Consider the following 11,586-nt stretch of genomic DNA (forward strand, 5'->3'; position numbering starts at 1 on the left):
GAACAATGGTATGTTCTCTTTAAAACTCTTTGTTTCATAGGCCCTACATAAGAAATGGTGTTTAAGCTTCATAGAAACCCCTGGATCATAAAACTCCTTTCAAGTCAACCTTATACCATTTTATCTCATCAGCTCCATGAATACTTCAACCTCAGACTCAGATATTTGTCCTTGAAGTTAACAGCAGACCAACCCACTGCAGGAATACCACAAGAAACTTTAGCAGCTAGTACTATCTATCTATTGGCCAGTTACAGCTTATACACACAAGTCAAGTGTCTTTTGATGCCAGTCTGTAGGTTTGGAGTTTCAGGGCTGGCAGGATTAAAGGCTTTGAGCTTTGTGGATGAAGGTGAGTGCAGGGCCCCAAATTCATCCCTTTGTTCTGCGCTTATTACAGGCAGTCATATTAGTCAGTTGGAAAATAAAAGACTTGCTTGCCCTTCCCATCCTGCTCATCCATTCAGCAGACATCTGCATGCACCTCCTAGGGTCTATGAGAAGTTTTAGATGACAGAGGACCTGCCTGCAAGAAGAAAGTACGAGGGTACATGAATGCAATAGAAGATGCATAAAGCAGAGCCAGAAAGAACACACACAGAGAAAGCATGCTTTGAAATAAAGGAAAATGTAGAGCAGAGGAAGTAGCAATGAGAATTTGGAGATAATGGTGGTGGTTTCAATTAATAAACAGCAGATGTCACTGAGAAGATAACCGTTGAGCCAGTATTATTTCAAAGAGAAGTAAGCTGGTTGCTGTGTGGTGAGAAAAGAATCCATTCAAGATGTCTACATCCTGTTCCCCTTAGTCTGTCTATCTGTCATATCAAACAGCAAGGGGAATTAAAATTGCTAATAAACAGATTTTACAAACATTAGATTTCCCTACATCATCCAGGAGAATGCAGAGAATTATCCATGATTCCTGTACATCAAAGAAGGGAATGGGAAAGTCATACTCTCCAGAAGTCACAGCATCATAAGGACTTCAGTCAGCCTCTAGCAGGTAAAAACAGATGAGGAAACCTTTTCTCCTCAAGCCTCCAGAGGGAACTTCATCTTGGCTGACTCAGACCTACTTTGAATGGATTTCTGACCTATAGTGCTATCAGACAGTGACATATATTGTGTTTAAAAAATAAAGGTGCTACTTGTTCTGTTACAGCAATTTGGGATGTAAGAGAAAACAATTGTAGACCCCATTGGACTATCAAGACAAATATTCCAAGCAGGTCAAAGTTAGGCTTCTGTGTAGAGCAATGAGGAGCTACACGGAGAGTGAGAGGCCAGTCAGGGTAATAAAGCCAGGTCACATAGGGCCCTGAAGGTCTTCTGAAGAAATTACAAAAGCATTTCAAGATAAAAAGCTCTATGTGGCTCCTGAGTGGGAGGACCATCAGGGCTTTGCAAATCTGGAAGGAGTTAGAGCAAGCCAGTTAGTAATCATAATAACCCAAGCACACAAGGATGACAGAAACTTGACCAAGGTGCTATCAGGGGGAACCATCAAATTCTGGATATACTCCAGAGAATGCATATAGCTCAGTGACTATACTTTGTATCAGCAAACTACTTGAATCCACCACCAAAAACAAAAACAAAAACAAAAAACAAAAACACTGGTTTTCATTCCAACTGCTTGTATTCAAATAAAATCAACAAAATATGTATTATTTGCTAGGGACTAAGAACACAAGATGGATAAACAAAGGAAAAGGTTTCCACACAGAGAGCTGGACCTTAAAGAGAAGGAACAAGTCTCAGGAAATCTTGCATAAAAAGTGGGTATTAAATCAAGCTATTCTCTACAAGAATGCTTTACAGTGTATTCTTCAAAACAATAATTCAGTATTCATTCATTTAATAGCAAATATAAAACTAAACCATCATTTTACAGGCTTAGCTAAAGTCCTGCAACATGGTTTTACATGCCTGCCATCCCAACCCTCATGTATGGCTAAGTAAAAGGACCAGGATGAGTTTGAAGCCAGCCTGGGCTATTTCATGGTACCACCATCCCCACCTGGCATGCATTTAATCCCAGCACTCAGGAGGCAGAAGTAGGCAGATCTCTGTGAGCTTGGGGCCCGTTTGGTCAACAAAGCTAGTTCTAGAACAGCGAAGGCTACACAGAGAAACCCTGACTCAAAATAACAAAGGAACAAACGAATGAATGAATGAATGTGCACACGTGCCACCACTCCCAAAGTTGGTTTGTATTATGAATCCATTTAAATCACTCAAGAACAAGAAAAATCTGTTTTCCCCAAAAAGTTTTAAAATTACAGACACCATTTAATAAATGTGAAGTGAGAGTATACTCTCCTTCAATAGGACCATTTGTCCTACTGTAGAATAGTGAGATGGGCCTGTGGGTTGACTATGTCTTGGTTGGAGCATGGAATATACTACACCATTAACTTCTGGTGATGAATCATCACCACCCCATTCTTTCATCCCAGCCTCAGTGGGTCTAATTAATTTCCAAGCCATTATTTGGCTTCAGAACCTAAAAGGGAACAGGAGTATAGTGAGAAACAAGTCAATTTCGCCTTCTGTTTCTGTAGCAGGGTTGTTTCATACAGGCAGATAGATGTGAACTGCTAAATTAAGACAGCTCACATAGTAATCAGCACAGAAATTGGATTAAGTTCACATTCTTCTACAGAAATCACAGCTATCAGGAACTCCCTCAGGGTAAAACACTTTATGAAAGGCTGATTGGAAATCCTCAAATTAATCCTAGTTATTGAGTGTTTTCCTAAGGTAGGTTAAAAACATGGTTCTTCTGTATGATAGAGACACTAAAATTTTCTGTCATATTTAAGATCTATAACAGGAGGAATACTTAATTTCAAAGGGAATATAAAAGACAAAGAAGGCTTATGGACAGAAATACCACTTCCTAACCCACAACTGTTAAAAAAGGGTCACAATCCTCCATATGGCCACTTAGCTTAACATTTTATTTTCCACTGTCATTTAAAAGAAAAAAAAAATCTCAAATGCTATAGTTAGTGTTTAACCCCAAGCAGTTTATAAAAAAATAAAGGCATCTGAAATGTCAGCTGATAAAACAAGGTATATGTATTTTCTTCATAATGCTGTAAGTTTACAAATATAATGCCCTCCTTTGTCTTGTCCATGATAATCCATGCCCCTTATCTCAGAAAAGTGCAGCTGCTTACTAGAATTTACCTATGTATCATTTTTTCTTTTAGGTCATGGGAAGACACAAGGGGTAAATGCATTCAATCTAGACACACAACTATGAAGTATTTAGTAAGGTAAGTTGGGGCATCTTTAAAGACAAGATTCACACCAAGGTAATTATTTTGTTTCCCTTGCTCCAGCTCTGGGGCTCTCTCCTCTAATGGCAGTTTTATTTAAAACCTACATCCCAGCTAGAAAAAAATGGCTTAGGTACTGTGACTGGTTATGGTAATTAAACTCCTAGTTATTTACTACATTCCAACAATTTGCATTCAATTAACGTTATTTTTATTTGTAATTCCAATGAGAGGAGAGTTTGGAGGAAGCATCCCAAGGACATTTCTAGCTGATAGGTCACCTAAAAATGTACAAGAGTTAAAGCTGAAGAAAAAAAAAAAAAAAAAAAAGGTAATGCTACTGCCACACAATCGGAGCACATTTCTTTTCCTCACACCTTACTAATCCCAGCACTCACACAGACCCAGATGTCCCTCTAAGAGGGAAACAAGTCAAGGTGCTCGAGCGTCCAGGCAATGCCCTTGCCCTCTCACAGAGCAAAGACTGCACTCCACTTCTGTGGGCTCTGACTTCCTATGCCATCCTTATATCAGTAGTGCAAAGTACACTCAAAACACATGCTTCAGGGTCAACAAGAGTTCACAGGGCTAGTTCCTTCAGTTAGAACTGAACAGTGGGACAAACGTGTAACTCTCTGTGTGAAGAATCACCTGTGTAATTATACACAAGCATATTTCCAAGTTATCGAAAACAGGAACTATCACCTGGTGACTACAAAGAATGAAAGAAGGTAGAGATGTAATTGCAGGTTCTGTGAACCTAAGAAAAACTTTCCAGAGACTCAAACCATTTAGCCCTTGAATTATCTATTTTCTCGGAAGAGAGAAAGAGGGGGGGGGGGAAGGGTCTACTTTCTTTAAAAGCTTTTGTTATGTACAAATATCAAGCAGAAAATATGTCAAAGCCTTTACAAACTAAAGTACTTAATGAGTATGAGAGGCTGGTATCATTATCAGCAGACAGAGAAAACTGCTTCTTTAAACTGCTACCTTAGACAATCTGTCAGTCTTTCAGGTCAAGCTTGGATAACCCCTTCTGCAGCTCCCAACATCTCAAGGGCAACAAGACTGCAGAATTTCAGAAGGCTCTCATATGAAATGGGAACAATGGACAGAAAACACTTTGCTAATCATTAGTGTCATTGCCTGTCCTGGACATCTAAAGCACTTGGTACTATGTTAAGCTACATTTACCACAGCCACAAATGGTGACAAGGAAAGATGGAAATTTTTACTTCAATTGCTGCAATTTTTAACCCCAGATCTCTAAACACTATATTTAAATATAGACAGTGTCAATAGCCCAAGTACTGCCTCACATCTGGATTACAGCCATATCTATTTTAATTTGTCTTACTTTAAAAGTGCAAGCCCTCAATAGTTCTAGCTCAAAACTCAGCTATACCACTCCTGGGCATATGCCCAAAAGATACTCCACTATCCCACAAAGACACTTGCTCACCAATGTTCATAGCAGCTTTATTCATAATAGCCAGAAATTGGAAACAACCTAGATGTCCCTCAACTGAAGAATGGATATAGAAAATGTGGTACATCCATGCTATGGAATACTACTCAGCTATTAAAACTAAAGACACCATGAATTTTGCAGGCAAATGGATAGAACTTGAGAATATCATCCTGAGTGAGGTAACCCAGTTCCAAAAGAACATGCATGGTATGTACTCACTTATAAATGGATATAAGCCATAAAAGATACCAAGAGCTATATTCCACAGACCCAAAGAAGCTAAACACAAAGGAAGGCTTACGTGAGGAAGGATGCATGAATCTCACTTAGAAGGGGGAATAAAATGGTCATAAGAGATAGATAGAAGGAGGAAACTGGGAGGGAGAGGGGATGGGGAGGGGAGTTGAGGGGCAGTTCAGGATCTCTTGAAAGGAGGAACAGGAGAGATGGCCAGATGGTCATCTGCAACTGATGGGAGAGGGGGTTGAATGGTGAGGGATAAGGGGTATCTCAAGGATGAGACAGAGCCCTGGAATAAAGGAGGGGCCCAAGAATCAATGTGGGTGACCTTAGCTGTGACTCACAGCACTGGGGATATGTATGGAACCTGAAGAGGCCACCTCCTGTAGTCAGGCAGGAACCCCAACAGAGCAATAGGGACACTAACTGACCTACAAAGTTTCCCACCCAAAATTTATCCTGTCGACAAGAAATGGAAATGGAGCAGAGACTAAGGGAATTGCCAACCAATAACCAGTCCATCCTATACATAAGCAAGCACCAATCCCTGACACTATTAATGATACTCTGTTATGCTTACAGACAGAGTTAGCAAGGCTATCCTGAGAGGCTCCATCCAGCAGCTGACTCAGACAAATGCAGACATTCACAGCTAAACAGTGGATAGAGCTTGGGGACTCAAGGAAGAATAAGAGGAGGATTGTGGGCCCTGTAGAGGATGGAAACTCCACAGAAAGACTAACAGAGGACCTAACCTGGACCCTTGGGGCTCTCAGAGACTGAACCACCAACCAAAGAACATTCACGGGCTGGACCTAGGCCTCCCCACACGTATGTAGCAGACGTGAAGCTTGCTCTTCATATTAATCCCGAACAACTGGAACAGGAGATATCCCAAAAGGATATGTTCTAGCAGGGCTGCCTTTTCTGGCCTCAGTGGGAAAGGATGTGCCTAGCCTTGCAGAGACTTGATGAGTCAGGATTGGGGGATACTCAGGGGAGCCCTTAACCACTCAGAGGAGAAGGAAAGGGTGTGGGTGGGAGGAAGGATGGTGGGACCGGGTGACCAGGAGTGGGACAGTGAGTGAGATGTAAAGTGAATACTTTTTTTAAAAAAAGTACATACCTTCCTTAAAACAAAAAAATACACTTGGCTTTCCTCCTTCCCACCTTGGTATTTGACCCTGTACTGCTCAGCCTCTTAGAAGTTTAATACTCAGAATTCACCACACCACCCAGCTTCACACAGGGCCACTCACTTTCCCTCATGTTTCTTCCATTATGACTGTAAGGCCAACCTAAATTTAAACATGGTTTTTGTAAACCTGCATTAACTGTGGTTTTGAGATGTTTAATTAAAAGAAAAATAAGGCACCCTGAATCCTCCACAGAATTTGCATAATTTTGGTACAAAAGAGGTTGTTAGGATAACGAAACTGCCTTTTAGAGAATTCAATGAATCCTTTGACTAAAACAGGGAAATGTAGAAGAAAAGGGGCTATTGTTTATTGACTACTTATTCTATGCCAAATAATTTAAAAATAAAATTTTATTTAATCTTCATGTGCAGTATGAGTTCTATATATTCTTTTCAATGATATGTATGCATGTATGTGTATGTATATATATATATATATGATCTTCAATTTACAAATGAGGGGAAGTAATGTAGAAGGCAGGCAGGCCTAGTACTTGCTAAACAGGTATTGCACTGAGTGAGCCATATTCCCAGCCCTCTTTCTTACTTTATTTTCAGATAAGTTGCTTAGGCTGCCCTTAAACTCAAACTGTAGTTCAGGCAGGCCCTGAACTTATGATCCTTCTGCCTTGGTCTCTCAGAGAGTTAGGATTCTAGGCTTGTACCACCTAGTGCAGCTATAAATGAGGATTTCATAACACATATACAAAGCAGAAACACTGGGATCTGAAACCAGGGGTTAGAAGCCCATTGAGAGCCTCCTAACTACTCTTTGCTTGTATGCTTACCCCATTTGCAATCTACTTTCCAATCCCAAACTACAGGGAGCTTCCCCCAAATAGCCAGCATCCCACAACCATCTCTTTGCAAGGCTTTTGCTGACTCTATGTTGCCCACAAAGCAATGCCTCAGCTCCCCAAGGAAGTTGCCACCTGTTTAATCACATGTCCAGCGTTCCCATGGCATACAATAAACCCTAGCAAATCCACACCAGTTCCATTCACTCCCAGTCTGCTTTCCACTGCTACTCAACCTGCAGCATCCTTTCTTCTGACTAAAAAGAGTATCAGTCTACAAAGAGGAGATACACTGCCTTCACTGCCTCAAGAATTTTGAGAAACACTGAGCTAGGCAAGCTAATAAGCATCCAGTGTTCTAGAAGTGCACACCTCCTGCATGCACCTTATATGTCTTTGCCTTCACGTCATAAGCACAAAAAGTCTAACAAAGAAGAATAATAGCCATGAAGGCAATCAAGGCAGCCAGTGTGCACTCCCTCATTTAGCCATATGGGCTGCATTCCTTGCCAGGAGGAAGATTCTCTATCACAACCTCACGTACCTGCAGGAGTAAAATCATATCGTCTGTATAGGAAAGGCAACCATGGCCTGTCATTAACATCCACATATTCTTTTCAGAATATAATTACTTTCAGTAAAATCTCAAGCTTCTAGTTGAGACATTACCGTCAAAAACCTAGCTGTTAGGTTTAATTAGAACACAGGCTTCAGTAAGCAAGGGGAGAAGACAGGTGTACGTGTGTCACACTCACCACACCACAATTCAAGATAAGCAGATCTCAACAAAGAAGTATAAATAAAACCAAGACCACATGTGAAGTGTGCACCCCTGTCCTTCAGCTAAGGTCTACTGTATAAGATTAGAAGAGGCACTCAAGATCAGAAAGCAACTTCTCTGACACACTGTATATACCAGACACCTATACCAGATGGGCATAGCATAGGCTCACAAGAAATGGGCATTCCAAGTCCACCCTTCCTGAGTAGCCTTGAACCCCAAGAAGTCAAAGGAATACAAGGAAAACTTCCAGAACCCATAGCCATTCTGGCTGACCTATGCTAAATGTCTCACCAAGAAAAAAAAAAAAAGGCAAAGTCACCCGCTGCTATGGGAACTACCTCTAACTAAAACAACTGAGTTTAGACATGTGTGTGAACAAAAAGAAATGAGGCATTTGCTTCCCAATGTTTAAAGCTCTAGAGAGTATCAGGAGAGACTACACAGTATCTGCAGGGCAGTTAACATTAAATAAACGTCTGCCTTATTACCAAAGTTTGACATTACAAAGAAGCACTGACTGAACCTTTTCTGATTTAGTACCTAAGTAGTAGTCATTTCCTGCTACAATTTTATCCTATGTAAAATTCCTTTCTTTAAAGGAATTGTGGCAGAACAGTAGACAGAACATGCAAACTACTTGGTGGTAAACAGTCTTTCATCACTGACAAGACTTTGATAAGGGCCCACTGCATACCAGGTAATATGCTAGTCTAGAGCGATTATGCCTGCAAGCTCTTCCAAGCTAGCCTTAAAGGAATATTTCTCACCATCATCTATTATTTTAATCAAGATGGCTTGACAAAAAATGATACTAACCATTCATCTGAAGTGAATCATTTCTCCAACCTCACCTCAAAATGTTCAGTTTTATAAACACAGAGGAAACATATTCCTTTGAAAGAACTCTTTGACAACTTCTAACTAAAATTCAGTGCTGTGGAAGCATAACATTTTTGTGACTCCATTGCCCCACATACACAGGCTTGCTAAACCCATCTTTGTCAAGCAGATACCCAGGATTCACTCCAAAAACATGGAGACTGCATGAGCTGGAATTCAGACGAAGGTGATTCTACACTAACTACTAGGACCAGAATACGGAGCACATACAAAGGGCCATGGAGATGGAACCAGGAGTAGTAAATAAAGACAGGTGAACACTTCAACTAAATGTCACAAAGGTCAGAATTTCACCATAGTCAGATGAAAACCAAGCTCACAGGGACCACTGTGCAGGACTCAACAGAACCTCTCTAGCACACCTTTTTCTTCTACCTACAATGACCCACATCTTTCTTTGTTGGAAGCAAAGAAAAGTAGCGTTCTTCATTTAGAACTGAAATACATCCCAATGCCAGGAATGAGTTATACCTTGTTGAGTCATTGGCCAAATAGGGCTCCATAGACCTGACCCTAAAGATCACAGGCTACCTGTTACCCTCCACAACCTGATGGTAAGGCCCTAAACTGACAACACTTATGTCATTAAACGAAGACAAACTGAGCTGACACCCACTAGAAGTTTGACCCCTACTGACTAGAATTTGTGGTGCTGTAAGGTTCTCTGCAACTTACTAGAAAAGAAGAACAATCATCAGAAAGAACAATGGTGGCACAAACGTTATGGGAGTAACAAGCCACTTTTTGATTGGATTAAGGCCCACCCAGTCTATCAGATAGAATTCACACTTGACACTGCTAAAGAAGCCAAAACCTAAGACTAGACAGATTATGGGCCCTACAGAGAAATCTAGTATAATATTCTGCTAAAGGAACATAACAATAAATGACTCCTAATGACGTATGGCTATACCTATAGACCAGGGTATCACTCATTCCTCATCAGAGAAGCTTCTTCTTGTAGTAGATGTAGTAATGAACACAGAGACCCACATCAGGACAAAAAGCAGTAAGAGACTTTGGCAGACACAGCCCTAAGTAGGAGATCCTCATCAAACCCCTCCTGCCTCAAGGTTCAGAGATTTACTTGGAAGAGGACATGTTAAGAAAGCCACTGGTGATGAATGACTCCAAGGAATCAGTCTTCCAAACATAAAAAGGCTAATAACACTTAAGAATACACAGAAACTGACAGCACACACAAGATCTACACTGGTTCAAACTAGGAAAAAAAAAAATTCCAATCTGGAGACAGGTAGACCTAAAGTTCTACCACTAACCAAGACACTGTTAGCAATTAATACCTGCAGGAAAGGCTGGAGGGGGTGGGGGAAGCATTACTCTTCAAAGAGAACAATTTTGAGAAACAGTTACAAGTACCTTTACCCACTGAACCATCTCACTGGTGTGGAGTCAATCTCTCTCACACACTTCCCATTCCTAACAAGGAGAAAGAAGAAACAGATTAGGTCTAGGGAAGTATAGTGGTTGGAATAAGAATGGCTCCCATAGTCGCATATATTTCAATGCTTAGTCACTAGAGAGTGGTAACTACTTGACAGGCATCAGAAGGTGAGGCCTTGTTGGAGGAAGTGAGTCACTTGGCATAGGCTTTCAGATCCAGATATAGAACTCTCAGCTATCTCTATAGCGCCATGTCTGCCTGTATGCCGCCATGCTTCCCACTATGATAATAATGGACTAAACTTTCTGAAACTGTAAACCAGCCCCAGTTAAATGCTTTATTTTATAAGAGTTACCTTGGTCATGGTGTCTTTTCATAGTAATAGAACATTGACTAAGACAGGGAGGATCTATGTAACAGAATCCACAGTCCTACAGAGCTATCACATATTACTACCCTTTATGAATGTGAGGAGTTCTTTGCAGCTTTCCCAAGGCTGTCATGACATGGTGGTTCCTGCTATGGCTGGGCCCCAAGTAAAATAATATGATAGCCTAGAGGCAAAAGATCTAAAGTATGCATAGCTTTTTTTTACTCTTCATGATGGGCAGACAGGTCCAGAAGACCAGAGAATTGCAGGATAAAAGTTCCAGGAATTCACTGTAGACACAGTACAGAGATACTTCAACAATGAGCTGGGGAGAGTAAATTGATGCAAATAACTTCACACAAATCATAACTACCTGAGAATTTTTAATTTTAGATCTAATCATCTTCAAAATATTCCATGAAATAAGCAAACGGAAGCATCAATTCTATATTACTAATATCCTAATATGACCACAATATGTGTTAAATGGAACTAGAAAATAAAGCCTGTTTTGGCTAACTGACACTTCCCTGGGTTCTAAGAGAAAGCCACTTTGTCCATACAAATTAGGAATGTCTTTTATAAGGAGCTGTAGTGGTTTGAATGAGCATGGCTCATACTGAATGCCTTTTCCACAACTAGTGAACTGTTTAGGAAGGATTAGTAGGTGTGACCCTACTAACAGAGGTATGTCATATAGAGGATAGTCTTTGATGTTTCAAAAGCTCACATGGTTCCCAATTAGTCTTTCTGTGTGCCATGCTTGTGGATAAGATAGCTCTAAGCTATTGCTCTGGCAGCATGCCAACCAGTCTTTCTGCTGCCAGGCTACCCACCATACCAGTCAGAATCACCCTCTGAAACTGTAAGCAAGTCCACAATTAAATGCTCTCTTTTATAAGTTTCCTTGGTCGTGGTATCACTTCACAGCAAAAAGTAGTTATAGACAGGGGCTAAGGGCAGGGCAGTGGTGTGGTGGTGGCACATGCTTTTAATTACAGCAATCGAGAGGCAGAGGCAGGTTGCTCTCTGATGTAGAGGACCACAGAGCAAGTTCCGGAACAGAGATAGATATTAAGAAGAAAGTAAATTCAGAGGTAACAAAACACTGAAAACAAAAAAAGCTGAGTG

Source organism: Apodemus sylvaticus, chromosome 3 (genome assembly GCF_947179515.1).
Source record: "Apodemus sylvaticus chromosome 3, mApoSyl1.1, whole genome shotgun sequence".
In the NCBI taxonomy this organism is placed as follows: Eukaryota; Metazoa; Chordata; class Mammalia; order Rodentia; family Muridae; genus Apodemus; species Apodemus sylvaticus.